Source organism: Loxodonta africana, chromosome 12 (assembly GCF_030014295.1).
Source record: "Loxodonta africana isolate mLoxAfr1 chromosome 12, mLoxAfr1.hap2, whole genome shotgun sequence".
Lineage (NCBI taxonomy): Eukaryota > Metazoa > Chordata > Mammalia > Proboscidea > Elephantidae > Loxodonta > Loxodonta africana.
Genome location: NC_087353.1, coordinates 86,629,117 through 86,640,904, shown reverse-complemented (window position 1 = coordinate 86,640,904; position 11,788 = coordinate 86,629,117).

Here is an 11,788-nt window from a genome sequence, read left to right as displayed (position 1 = left end):
AATGGAAAAGCCAATCCTCATATTTATATGGAGGCACAAGGGGCCCCAAACAGCCTAAGCAACCTTGAAAAAGAAGAACAAAGTAGAGGACTCACACTTCCCCATTTCAAAACATACTGCAAACCTACAGTAATTGTCTTCATTATCTAGTGCTGCTATAACAGAAATACCACAAACGTATGGCTTTTACAAACAGAAATTTATTTTCTCACAGTTTAGAAGGCTGGACACCTGAATTCAGGGTGCCAACTTGAAGGGAAAGCTTTCTCTGTTGGCTCTAGAGAAAGGTCCTTGTCTCTTCTGAACTTCTGTTCCTGGGCAATCTCATGTGGCTTGGCATTTTCTTCTCCCATCTCTGCTTCCTTCACTTGCTTGTTTAATCTTTTTATATCTCAAAAGAGATTGACTCAAGATACACCCCAATCTTGCCTTATTAACATAACAAACCTAACTTAATCCTCATTTACATAACCTAATCCTGCCTCGTTAATATAATGAACACAATCCATTCACAAGTGGGATTATAACCACAGGCAGAGGTTAGGATTTACAATGCTTATTTTGAGGAGACACAATCCCATTTCTAGCAGTAATCAAAACAGTCTGGTCCTAGTATAATGATAGTGACATAGATCAATGGAATAGAATGGAGAGTCCAGAAGTAAACACATACATCTATAGCCAATTCATTTTGCATAAAGGTAGGGAGAGAATTGTCTCTTCAGTAAATGGTGCAGTGACAACTGGATTTCCACATGAAAAAAATAAAGTTGGACCTATATCTCACACCATATACAATAACTCAAAATGGGTCAGAGAACTAAATGTTTAGAACTAAAATCATAAAATTCTTAGAACAAAACATAGGAGTAATGCTTCAGGACCTAGTTTTCAACAATGAATTCTTAGCATGAACAACAAAAGATAAAATAGATAAATTGGACTTCAACAAAATTAAAAATATTTGTACATCAAAGGGCTTTATCAAAAAATGAAGAGACAACTTACAGAATGGGAGAAAATACTTGGGAACCATATATCTGATAAGGATTTAATAACCATAATATATAAAGAACTCCTACAACTCAACAACATAAAGACAAATAACCCAATTAAAAAGTGAATGTACTTGTATACCAATGGTCATTGCAGCACTATTCACAATAATCGAAAGGTGGAAACAGCCTAAATGTCCATCAACAAATGAATGAATAATCAAAATGTGGTACATTCATACAATGGAATATTAGTCAACCATAAAGAGAAATGAAGTCCTGATATATACTACAACATGGATGAACCTTGAAAACATGATGCTGAGTGAAATAAGTCAATCACAAAAGGACAAATACTGTATGATTCCACATATATAAAATATCTAGAATAGGCAAGTGTATAGAGACCACAGTTTATTAGTGGTTACCAAGGGCAGGCAGAAGGGAAGGGAAAAGGAGTCATTGCTTAGGGGACACTGAGCTTCTGTTAAGAATGATAGAAAAATTTGGAAACAAATAATTGTGATGGTTGAACAACATGATAAACATAGCTAATATCACTAAGTTGTACATGTGAAAAATATTAAAAAGCAAATGTTTTGTTATGTATATATTTAACACAATTTAAAAAAAGAAAATCCACCAAAACAACTAGAAAGAAGATTAATAAATAGAATACTTGAGCACACTATTAACAAATTAGTCCTTACAAACATATGGAATACTCCACCCAACGACAACACAATAAGCATTCTTCTCCAGTGCACATGGATCTTTCTCCAGGATAAACCTTATCTTAGGACACAAAGCTAGTCTCAATAAATTTTTTAAAAAAATAAAATAAGATCATACGAAATATCCTTTTTGATCGCAATAGAATGAAACTAGAAATTAATAAGAAAAAGAAAACTGGAAAACACACAAATATGTGGAGATTAACATACTACTAAACAATCAATGGATCAAAGAAGAAATCAGGAGACAAATTAAAAATTCTTAAAGTTAAATGAAAATGAACACACAATATACCAAAACCTATGGGACACAGAGAAGGTAGTTCTCAGAGGAAAATTTGTAGTAATAGGCTCCCACATTAAAAGGAAGGAAGATATCAAATCAATAGCCTAACTCTACAACTAGAAAAAGAAGAGCATATTACTAGAAGAAAGAAAATAATAAAGATCAGAACAGAAATAAATGAATTACTGCATAGAAAAACAATAGAGAGTATCAATGAAACCAGAAGTTGGTTTTTTAAAAGATCAATAAAATCGGCAAAACTTTGACTAGTCTGACAAAGAAAAAGAGAGAATGCAAATATTTAAAATTAGAAGCAAAAGTGGGGACATTACAATCGATTCTACAGAAATAAAAAGGATTGTGAGGGAATATTATGAACATCTGTATGTCAACAAATTAGATAAGTGAGAGAAAATGGACAATTTCCTAGAAACATAAATCCCCGACATCGATTCAGGAAGAAACTGTGGATCTCAACAGACCCATAAGAAGTGAAGACACTGAATCGGTAATCAAAACTTCTCAACAAAGAGAAGTCCTGGACCAGATGGCTTCACAGGGGAATTCTATCAAACTTTTATAGAAGTAATTCCAGTCCCATTTAAGCTTTTTTAAATATAGAAGAGGAAACACTCCCTAACTCATTCTATGAGGCAAGCCTTACCCTGATACCAAAGCCAGGCAAAGTCACCACAAGAAAAGAAAACTATAGACCAATAATTAGAGATGCAAAAATACTCAACAAAATACTAGCAAACCGAATCCAAAGGCATATCAAAAGGATTATACACCATGATCAAGTAGGAATTTATCCCAGCAATGCAAGACTGAATCAACATTAGAAAATTAATCAATATAATATAGTACATTAACAGAACAAAGGAAAAGAACCACATGATCATCTCAATAGATGCAGAAAAGAAATTTGGAAAAATTCAACACCCTCTCTTGATAAAAACACTCAGCAAGACAGGAATAGGAGGGAAATCCCTCAATATAAAACCTGATGCAGTCGAGTCAGTTCCGACCCATAGCAACCCTATATAATAAAGGGTATTTATGGAAAACCCACAGCTAACATTATACTCAATGGAGAAAGACTGAAGCTTTCTCTTACAATCAGGAACAAGACAAGGATGCCCACTCTCACCACTGCTATTCAACATCATTCTGGAAGTCCTAACCAGAGCTCCAAGGCAAGAAAAAATAAATAAAATGTATCCAAATTGGGAAGGAGGAAAAGTAAGACTACCCCTCTTCAAAGATGACATGATCCTTAAGTCCCCCCAAAAATGTGTGTATCAACTTGGTTAGGCCATGATTCCCAGTATTCTGTGATTGTCCTACATTTTGTGATTATAATTTTATGTTAAAGGGGATTAGGGAGTGATTATAACATCCCTGATCCAATGTAAAGGGAGCTTTTTTCCCTGGGGTGTGGCCTGCACCCCCTTTTATCTTACAAGAGATAAAAGGAAAGAGAAGCAAGCAGAGAATTGGGGACCTCATAGCACCAAGAAAGCAGTGCCAAGAGCAGAGCACGTCCTTTGGACCCAGGGTCCCTGTGTGGAGACGCTCCTAGCCCAGATGAGATTGATGAAAAGGCCAACAGAAAGAAAGCCTTCCCCTGGAGCCAAGGCCTTGAATTTGGGCTTTTAGCCTACTTTACTGTGAAGTAATAAATTTCTGTTTGTTAAAGCCATCTACTTGTGGTATTTCTGTTCTAGTGGCACTAGATGACCAAGACAATCCTATACATAGAAACCTCAAAAGATCGCCCGCAAGAAAACTATTAGAATTAATGAAGAAATTTAGCAAAGTAGTGGGGTACAAGGTGAACACGCCAAAATTAGGTTTCTATACATCAGCAATGAGCAAACTGAAAAGGAAGAAGAGTCTGAAGTGGAGTACATCTTTTGGACCTGGAATTCCTGCTCTGAGAATCTCCTAGACACAGGAGAGAGAGAGCTGTGATGCTGGAGACAGCGTGAGATGGCAACATATGGTAGCAACCAGAGCAGAGCCCAGCAGAAGAAGAAATGGTGGCACGGTACTAGTGGCGGGAACCAGAAGACTGGCACTAGGTTGTTGCGGTGGGCTTGTTGACCCACAGAGCGAGAGAGAGCTGAGCCTCTTTGGGCAGGAGGGTTGCTGGCAGAGTGGGGAGCCTTTAGGCACTTGTCAGTGGAGCTAAAAAGCTGTAACACTTGCCCAGCAGTGGGCACGGTCAAGAGAAGGCCTGGCAGCAGGCACAGTTGAGAGAGGCCTGCCTGCCTTGCAGGTACAGCTGAAAAGAAGCTGAGAGCTGTCTTGGTTGAAAGCAGTCCTGATTGAAGAACTGTATCCTGTCTCCTGAGTTCTGTCCTTTAACTCCCAAGCTGATCTTGATCCCAAATTGTAACCTGTTACTTCCCCTAGTAAACCACATAATTGTGAGAATGGTCTGTGAGTTCTACGTGGCCATTGCAACAAACTATTGAACCCAGCAGACAAGTAACTAGTGCCATGGGGTGGGGGGAGGGATGGCTGGTGTCAGAAATAGTGAAAAATTTGGAAAGTGGAGATATGTCTGATCACCACCTCATAGGAATCAGCTTTGTGCTGACCTTGATTCTCATCCTTCCTCTTGCAGTTAAACAAGTTCAGACACTTGTAGCTTACAGTTGGCATCAGAAGCGGGATTCATTGTGGAATCATGAGATTTTGGGAAAGAAAGATGAAAGATGTGGAACTTTCGATTCTTGGATAGTTACTTTGGTTGTTATCTGTAATGGCTAAAATGAAATAATAAGAGCTGTTATGCTGGAGCAACATAGGGAAATTGAAGATAGGAAAGCCACACATGGAGTGGCTTGGGGTAAAAGTCAGCAGGTTAAGCAAGATGATTGATAGCGGGTCAGGGTCTTCTGGTTTGACCCAGCCAGATGCCCAAGGCCATATACATATAAATGGGAAGATAGTCAAGGGGTAGAGAAGAGAAGATGTAAATAGGTTGGGTAAAACCACTGACCACAATTAAGTGACCTGGTAGGAATTGTTCCACTATTACACAAATCAACTGATTGTGGTCTATTGAGGGGGTTAATCAGTTTTGCTATCCTGCTAGGTAATCCCACAGAGATTGAGGGGGACCTCACTACTACCAAGAAGAGTCTGGAGCAGAGTGCATCCATTGGACCCAAGGTCCTGAACTGAGAACCTAGAAAATATTGGAAACCATATATCCAAACTATATTTTTTAAAAACTCCTGCAACTCAACAACATAAAGACCAGCAATCCAATCAAAAAATGAGCATACTTGTATACCAATGTTCATTGCAGCACTATTCATAATAGCCAAAAGGCAGAAACAGCCTAAATGTCCATCAACAAACGAATGGGTAAATAAAATGGCACAGCCAGAGACGGAGCTCTAACACTGGAGACAACACAAAATGGCGAGAAACTACGACAACCACAGCAGAGCACAGCAGAAGAAACAGCAGCAGCAGTGCAAGTGGCAGGAACCAGGAGACCAGTGTAAGGCGGCTGCAACGGGCCTCCTGACCCACACAGTGAGAGAGGTGAGTGTCTTCAGGCAGGGGGCTTGCTGGCAGAGCGAGGTGCTTCCAGGCACTTGTCGGTGGAGTTAAAGCGCTGTAACACTTGTCCAGCAAGCACAGCTGAGAAGAAGCTGAAAGCTGTCCTGGTTGGAAGGTGTGCCGACTGAAGAACTGTATCCTGTCCCTGAGTTGTATCTTTTTACTTCCAAATTGACTCTGATCCTGAACTGTAACGTGTTACTTCCCCCAATAAACTACATAATTGTATGACCTGTGAGTTCTGTGTGGCCACTGCAAAGAATTATTGAACCCAGCAGGGAAGTAGAGAGTGCTGTAGGAGGGGCAGCTGGTGTCAGAAATGGTGAAAAAGTTGGAGAGTGGAGGTATGTCTGACCTCCACCTCAAAGGAATCAGCTTTGTGCTGATCTTGATTCTCATCCCTCCTTCTGAAGTTAGATGAGTTCAGACACCACCTTACACAACCCAACCAAAAGAGTGGGCAAAGGACTTAAATAGGTTTTCCACCAAAAAAGATGTCCAAATGGTCAAAAAGCACATGAGAAGATGCTCAATTCCATTAGTTATTAGAGAGATGCAAGTCAGAAACACAATAAGATACCACCTCACCCCCTTTAGAATAGCAACAATCAAAAAAATGAAAACCAACAGGTGTTGGTAAGGTTGTGGAGAAACTGGAACCCACATCCATTGCTAGTGGGAATGTAAAATGGTACAGCTACTGTGAAGAACAATTTGGCACTTCCTCAAACAGTTAAATATACAACTACCATATGGCCCAGCAAGCCCAATCCTAGAAGTGAAAGCAGGATCACAAACAGAAGCCTGTACACCAGTGTTCATTGCAGCACTATTCACAATAGCCAAAAGGTGGAAATGACCAAAATGTCCATCAACAGATGAATGAATAAATAAAACGTAGTACAGTAAACCTGCAAAAGCTGGAACCTATGTAAGGCGGAAGCCTGTCAGAGAAAGAGAACTTAAGTATTTTCCACTAAAAAAGGAGATAGAAAAGCGGTAAGACAGCACCCTGACAAAAGTGAAAAACTTGCAAGACCCAGAAAAACAAGGCAGTCCCGTGGAGTTTCAGCTGTCGCAGGTTTCACTGTGTATAGATACAATGGAATATTGTTGTTGTTGTTAGGTGCCAAGTCAGTTTCAATTCATAGAGATCTTAAGTACAAAATAACAAAATATTGCCCAGCCCTGCGCCATCCTCAAGATCGTTGTTATGTTTGAGCCCATTGTTGGACTCACTGTGTCAATCCATTCCATCTTCCTCTTTTTCACTGACCCTCTGCCAAACATGATGTCCTTCTCCAGCACCCAAAGTACCTGAGACAAAGTCTCACCATCTTCCCTTCCAAGGAGCATTCTGGCTGTACTTCTTCCAAGACAGATTTGTTCTTTCTTCTGGCAGTCCACAGTCCACTCAATATTCTTCATCAACACCATGAGTCAAATGCATCAATTATTCTTCAGTCTTCCTTATTCATTGTCTAGCTTTCACATGCATATGAAGTGATTGAAAATCCCACAGCTTTGGCCAGGAGCACCTTAGTCCTCAAAGTGACATCTTTGCTTTTTAACACTTTAAAAAGGTCTTTAGCAGCAGATTTGCCCAATGCAATACATCCTTTGACTTCTTGACTGCTGCTTTCATGAGCATTGACTGTGGATCTAAGTAAAATGAAATCCTTGACACTTTTAATATTTTCTCTATTATGATGCTGCTTATTGGTCCAGTTGCAAGAATTTTTGTTTTCTCTATGTTGAGGTGTAATCCATACAGAAGGCAATAGTCTTTGTTATTCATCAGTAAGTGCTTCAAGTCTGCTTCACTTTCAGCAAGTAAGGTTGTGTGATCTGCATATCACAGGTTGTTAATGAGTCTTCCTCCAATCCTGATGCTGAGTTTTTCTTCATATAGTCCAGCTTCTCAGATTATTTGCCTAACATACAGATTGAATAAGATACAGCCCCGATGCACATCTTTTCTGATTTTAAACCATGCATTATCTCCTTGTTCTGTTCAAACAACTGCCTCTTGGTCTATGTACAAGTTCCACATGAGCACAATTATGGAATGGAATATTACACAGCTATAAAGAGAAATGAAGTCCTAAAACATGCCACAACATGGATGAAACTAGAAAACATTATGCTGAGTGAAATAAGTCAGTTGCAAAATGACAAATACTGCATGATCTCACTTTTATGAAATGAATATATAGAGTCCAAAGATTATTAGTTGTTACCAGGGTTGGGGGGGTGGTGATAAGGGGAAGATTTTGCTTACGGGTCATTGAGTTTTTTGTTAATAGCAGTGGAATAATTTGGAGATAAAGGTTGCACAGCATGAAGAGTGTAGTCTATGTCACTGAATTGCACATGTAGAAATTTTTTAATTGGTGAAGGTCTTACTGTGTATATTTTTACTGCAATTAAAAAAAAAACCCACAATGACACATCATTTCACCCTACACTAAAAAAAAAAACTAGGACAGCTATTATCAGAAAAATGGAAAATAACAAGTGTTGGCAAGAATGTGGAGAAATTGGAAAGCTCATCCATACCCTGTTGAAAACAGCGTGCTAGTTACTCAAAAAGCTAAGCAAAGAATTCTGTATGACCCAGCAATTCCACTTCTAGATATATATCCAAAATAGCTGAAAAGCAGGGACTCAAAAAGATATTAGTACACCAATGTTCCTTGCAGCATTATTTGCAATAGCCAAAAGGTGGGAAAAAAACAAGTGTTCATCAACAGACAAATGTATTAATAAAATGTGGTGCATACATACAATGGACTATTATTCAGCCATAAAGGAGGAGGACATCATGTTTGGTGTAGTAGAGGGCCAACAAGGGCAAGGCAGACCCTCAGTGAGATGGACTGGCACAATAGCTGCAGCGATGGACTTCAACATGTAGGAGACAGGATGACGCAGGACAGGACTGTATTTCATTCTGTTGTACATAAGGTTGTCACGAGTGGGAGTTGACTCAAAGGCAGCTATCTATCTGTCTATCTAAACCCCTCCAATTTGTTTGACCACATTCAAAGAACTAACTACACAAGATCCATCCTTTTGAAAAGGTCTGGGAAGTACAAATAACAAAGGATTTTCTTTCCATTGCGCTGAATTGCGAAGAACGTCTTCACTTGAACGCCATCCACCACAATCTGGTTAGATCTTTGGTGGTAAGGAAATATTGAAAGGCTTTAGGAAGACATCTAGAGGGATGAACTGTCTCTTATCCAAATTTGGCAGCACAGAGATGTCTGATGTGTGCTTTCTACTCTTTCTTTGGGTTATTTGGAACCTCGTGTAGATGTCTGCACATCCCATGCTTTCATTTTGTGTTGGACTAATTAGGCTGCATCACATGTCACCTTGATATTCTTCCACTACTTAAAATTTAATATCTCTGTATCAGTTAGGATACTTTTGGTTGCAAATAAAAAATACAACTCAAAACAGTTTAAGCAATAAAAAGAATTTATTGACTCATGCAGCTGGAAAGTCCCAAGGTAGCAAGCACTTCATGTGTGGCTTAAGCCACATTTACATTTTCAGGAGGGCTCTGGCTCTGTTTGTGTGGTGTGTTGGTTCACCCTCAGATGGGACTTTCTTCCCAGTAGCAAAAATAGCTGTAGTGCTTCCAGGTTTTACTTTACACTGGGAAGAGAAAAAAAAAAAAGCCCCGAGATTCACTTTGATTGGTCTGGATTCACATCGTACTTGAACCAATCACCGAAGTCAGGGAGATGAAATACGCTGACCGGCTTAGCTTAGTTAACAGGCTTCCACCCTTGGAGCTGGGGGTGGAGTCAGTTTTCTCCAAACAACTTAAACAAAAAACAGGAAGAAAAACAAAAAAACAGACCCATTGTCGTTTTGTGGATTCGGACTCATAGCGACCCTACATGGCAGAGTAGAACTGCCTCCATAGAGTTTCTAAGGAGCGGCTGATGGATTCAAACTGCCGACCTTTTGATTAGCAGCCGAGTTCTTAACCACTGCACCACCAGGGCTCTCCCCAAACTATATGGTCCTCCAAACTGAAATTGAAAGTTGCTAGGAAGGGGAAAATTGGATGCTGGGAAGGCAACCACAAATGCCTAACACAAAATCAAAACTGGGAAGTGGTTCACCTAACTGACATGTGCTGAGCCTCAACCTAATACAGTTTTACCCCTGGAGCAGAGCTATGAACAGCCTTGAGAGCCTTCTCTAAAGGAAAGCATAGTGCACTATCCTCTGAGACGTAAACTCCCTGAAGATAGGGATTTTTCCTCCTTTGTTCCCGTTTGTATCTTCAGAGCCTGGAACAGCGTCTGAAGCATAGTAGATCCTCAGTAAGTATTTGCTGAATGAATAGTCTGGGGGAAAGGTATACATAATTTGCCATGCCAAAAGGTCTACTTGTGATTCCAGAGACTTTGCAGGAACAGGGGTTATGATCCGCATTTTCACTCCTCTTCCTTCTCCTCCTCCTTCTTCTGATTCTAGCTCCTCTAGGGTGGAAGACTGGGAGGAAAAAATTGTATAGATGCCAGAGAGTCCCTCACATGCCTGGCCACCCATTGTTGGTGGGAGGTGCCCTAGTCTCACTCTGGTGCAGCCTGAATCCGTCTCTTACTCGTGTTCCCCCAGAAGCTGAGGTGCGAGGTGTTCCTGGGGGTGGCATTTAGCTTTACCATGGCCCCTTTCTCTGCTGAGGAGCCTTTGGAGTGTGGAACATCCACCTCCCTTGCTTCTCCAGGGAATATACATCTCAGTCCTTTCTCTAACCTCTGTGTTCCTTCATGTGGAACCATGCAGCCGCCATCTCCCTTAATCTTATTTGAGCCACATAAAATTTTCTGGAGGAAAGCTCTTGTACCTGAAGCCATTTCCCAAATCCTAAGGCCCATAAAGTCCTGAATGAGGAAGTCTCTAAAGCTGAATGTGATAGTAATAATACAGAATCAGGTCAAGGACACCTAAGGATCATGGTTACTTTGTCAAATTGTACAAGATGTTCCATCCAGAGGGTGTTTAGATTAATGATAATGACAATGTGGCAGAAAGAGCTAGTTGTCCTCAAGTGTCTGTTCTCTTCTTCCTTTAGTAATACAACTCCAGTTTAAGCTAGGTACCTGGTGGCTTAGAATAAAGGCTACATCTCCCAGTAAACTTTTACAAAGGAAATTTTTGAGAATAATGGATCTGATCCATTCATTCTTCATTGTGATCATGTTTTCATGAGTATATACATATGTTAATGTTTATCAAATTATACACTAAGTATTGCAGTATGCTAATTATAAATCAATAAAGCTCTTACATAAAAAAAAAAAGATTACGTCTCCCAGCCCAGCCTTCCTTGCAGCTGTACACATACGTGACTAAGTTCTGCCCAATGAGATGTGAGAAGAAATGATGTGTGCAGTCACATCCCTAAAAGAAAGAGGCATACCCACCACTTCCTCTCTTTACTTTTTCTGCCTCAGAATGTGGACATAGTGGTGCACTATCGTTGACAATGTGGATGAGGACAGAACCCTAGGGATGACAGAATGACATGTTAGAAGGGGCCTGGGTCTCCAACACTGTGGAGCTTCTATAACCTCCCTGAACTTCTAATGCTTGGATTGTAAACAGGAATGTCTAGTTTAAGCCTCTTTTATTTTGGGTCTGTTATAGCAGTTGAACCTCAGTCTTAACCAATACAAATTACTGTTTGTTAATAAAATGTATCTAAATTGGAAAGTAAGAGGCAAAATGAACACTATTCCCAGGGATATGGGAATTGACATGATCTTACATACAGAAAATCCCCAAGAATCTACTAGAAAGCTTTTAGAACTAATAGAGGAATTTAGCAAAGTTTCATAATACAAGGTCAACAAACAGCTGGGTTTCTATACAATAAAATAGCCATGAGAAATCTGAAAAGGAGATTAGGAAGACAATTTCATTTACAATAGAATCTAAGGGAATAGTATATCTAGTAATAAACTTACCCAGGAATGTGAGAGACTTGTACAATGAAAATTATAAAACACTGCTGAAAGATACTAAAAAATACCTAAATAGAAGTTCCCTGCTCATGGATTAGAAGAGTTGGTATAGTCAAGATGTTAATACTACCCAAAGTGATCTACAGATACAACACAACCTCAATCAAAATTCCAACAGCATTCTTTACAGAAGTGGAA